Here is a 3762-nt window from a genome sequence, read left to right as displayed (position 1 = left end):
TTATAAGAACCCTTGGATTACATTTGACACACTTGCATAATACAGAATATTCTCTCCATCTCAAGGTTTTTCACTTAATCATATCTGCAAATTCCTTTTTACCTTGCAAGGTAACATGGTCACAGGTTCTGGGGATTACAATATGCAGATCTTTGAGGGGAGGTTATTTGAACCACTACAAGTGGCCTGCAGCTTAAACTCCATTCCCTTCAGGTAAATCTGCCTCTTCTTCCTCATTACCAAAATCTATTTGGTACTGAGTTCTGATTGTTAGAGTTCCCCAGGAAGGAATACCTATAATTATAACTGGGGCAAGTGTTATGAAGGAAAAGAGGAGAGATGCTGTGAGGGCAAACAATGTCCCCAAATATGGAAACTAATTTAAATGGAAGGGCAGTTTGCATAAGAGATATTTAATCTGAGACACAAAGGATGAGGAGTTAATTATGCAATGAATAAGTGAAGTTTCAGGCAGAGGGGGTGGTATGGTGGCTTGGAAATGGTGCTGTCAGAAGTTCAGTGCAGCCAAGTTGTATCCCTACCATTAGATCCTTAGCACTACCACAATGAACAGCACATAGTAGGTGCTTAAAAATATTAGCTTAGTAGTTCTCAACCCTGGCAGCACATTACAATCACCACAGGAGCTTAAAAATACCAACCCCCATTACAATCACCACAGGAGCTTAAAAATACCAACCCCTACGCTAGTCAAGACCAAGTAAGAATAGTTTAGAAGTATGGCCCAATATCAATATTTTTCAAAGCTGCTCAGGGAATTCTAGTGTGCAGCCAGGGCTGAGATCCATTGTATTAGATACGACTAAATGAGCAAATGAATGAATAGATGACAGAAAACATTTGTTTGGGGTAGGATTTTTCTTTTGGGAGGTTTTCTTGTGTTTAAGGAAAAGAAGAGTTTTTTCTACATAAATTATATATCCAGTCTTAGAAAATGCAGAAAAGACTTTCAAATACATAATTGAATGCTTATCAGAAGAGGCCTGAAGTGATCTAGCAACCATCCCAGTGTAAGCAGTTGTCTCTGCAGAAAAGAAATATGTTCAAATGAAGAGGTACTTAAAAAACACACTGTACCTACAAAGGAAGAGGCATTTCTTCTTGTTTTTGAGCTCTCGTTATAGTCCAGAAGGCATTTTGTTTTTTGTTTTTGTTTTGTAGTACTAATGAATGACCATCAGAGGGAGACATGCTCCCGAAGGTGTTTTCCACAGGTGTTCCACCCCACATCAGCTACCACGAATCAGGTGTTTTTAAAACACTGTGGGTTCTCAAAGCATAACCATGAACACATCACAGGATATGAGACAAGTAGCATATATTTATCTACACTAGAGTTAGATTCATTTCAATTCCCCAACAGTTTAAACATTTAAACTACAGAAAAAAAAATATGAAGTGTGTCTGTGCACTAGGCATTGTATTTGCACAACTAAGGAAAAAATTTGAAAGGTAGGAGGATCATATTTTCTTCTAGAAATTAAGAATTTAAGCAAAACTTTCAGAAAAGGATCTCCGAAAAGTAAAAGTAAACATCTTAGATCTCCTTGAATTTCTGGAGTTACTAATAGTTGGACCCCTGGAAAGAAAAGCTTGGCTCCTCTTTGCAACACCCATTTGTTGTTGTTCTTTGCAGTTACCCACACGTGCCAGACCCACACAGATTTTCACACAGATATTAGACAAGATAATGTACGTGACAGATACACATACTGTGCCTAGCCGATTAACCTTCCCTTCCAAAAGTTAAGTAACTGATCTACGAGAATAACTTGCAAAGTTTTAAGCAAATGTATTGCTTTCAAAGCCTTTAAGGATGACTGATGAGAGGCTGGGTTGTCAGGGAAGCATAACTACCGTGGTACAGAACAAAGGATTTATTGAAGGCATTCCACCTCATGCAATCGCGGGAGGAGTCCATAAAGTGAAGGTTTGGAAAGGGATGTTGGGAAAAGATAAAAAGTCACAAACTGGTTGGCCTGAGGATTCGAGGAAGCCAGGCATGGCTTGGGTGCCACTGAAATGGGACCACTAAGGAAGAGCTCTTGGAGGGATCCGTGCAAGTCATTGCCTCTGTGCAGCTACTGTTTCTGTGAGTCCCCTGCCAGTGTCTGGTGGTGGGCCCGGGCTCTGCGGGTGGGCAGGCAAAAAGAAAAGCTGAATTTGGAGTGCAGAGGGACAAGGACAAACTGGAAACTGTGGACACCTTGCATTTGCATGCCACCGTATCTGATTGTGAGAAGACCTTCAGAAAGTGATGCCACTCCCTTGCTGTCTCTCAGTCCTCATGCAAGGTTCTCTTTAGGCTAATTCTAAACTGGAACCATACAGGTGAGGCCAGTTCTAACTTAGCCAAGTAGGCACGCACATGCAAAAGAAATCCAGTACACGTGTAGGCTCCTGCAACTAATTTTTCAGATGAGAAAACTAAGGGCTGTATTGTTAGGTAACTTGCTGAAACTCACATTGCTAACTTGAAGCAGAAGCAGGCTCAGAATTCAAGGCAGAATTCCAGTCACTCTACTATCATGACTCCCATCCTCTGTGGAACTTAAACACTCTTAAGTATGTCGAAAGATTTTAGAAAAATTTCATGCATCATTTCCAAGTTCCCTTCATAGTCTGAGTCCACGAATAGCCTACACATAAATCAGACTGTCTTGATTCCCTTATCTCTGGGCATCTGGGTTACAGGGGCTCTGTGGTGAGAAGTTATGCCTATGACCACCAGATCACAAACTCGCTGAGAAATGAGATAGAAGCTATTAGGCAAGTGAAAGAAATATCTTACTTGGGGTGGAGGACCATGTGAGGACTTGGGTTCGAAAGCACTCAAGAAATGATCTTCCAAAGAACACTGCTGCACATCATTGAAAAAGTCGATAAAAACTCCAGAGTACATAAGAAACGACAATGTTCACATATGTGATCATGAATTTTATACTTCAAAGCAAGCATCAGAAACTCGAGAAGCCAATAGATTTATAAATTTTCTCAGAAGTGGACAAGAAAAGGCAACAGGAGATAATATGAGGAAAGCTGATAGCCCAAGCCAGCCTTGCCTTATTTTTTTAAATTCCTTTCTGGCTGTAAGTTTCCTTTCTAGCTCTTTAATATTCCCAATCCTTAGAGACCCTGCCAGTTCAGGGTTTGTTAAGTCTCGGCAAAGGAGACACTAAAGAAGGGCTCGTGCTGATCCCCAGAGGCCCTGGGATGTCTGCTCCGTCCAGATAATGAGCAGCTTGGCCCATTCCAGCAATCTGTGTTGTTAAAGCAGTTGCTTCAATTCTAGAACCACACTTAGCTCAGCCCAGGGGCTCAAGCTGAACTGAAATTTTAGGCTTAGAGGGATTTTTAACTCTCATGTTAGTCTCAAAACAAACTCCTGGCAATCATAGAAGCAAAGTATATCTCTTCCTCAGGCTTGAAATATATGCCAGGAAGTGAACTTTATCAGAACTCGCCTCGATTCTACTCTCCTCTCAAAACACTGATCCTGTGGTTCTATTTCCACTGTGACAAAATCGTGTTGCCTAAATAGCCCAAGGCTGTTCCACTCTGACAACCATTTTCTGTAAATACAACTGGACTAATACAACTTTGGAACTCAACACTCCCCACCAACAAGGAAGGATACTTTTGACATTTTTATAGGGGGGAAAAAAGTGGATAAGTGATGTAAATTGCTTAGGCTATGCATTTGTTTTAAGGCAAACAGAATGAGAAAAGACTTGCTTTTAG

Source organism: Pteropus alecto, unplaced genomic scaffold (assembly GCF_000325575.1).
Source record: "Pteropus alecto unplaced genomic scaffold, ASM32557v1 scaffold164, whole genome shotgun sequence".
In the NCBI taxonomy this organism is placed as follows: Eukaryota; Metazoa; Chordata; class Mammalia; order Chiroptera; family Pteropodidae; genus Pteropus; species Pteropus alecto.
Note: the sequence above shows the minus strand (reverse complement) of the source record.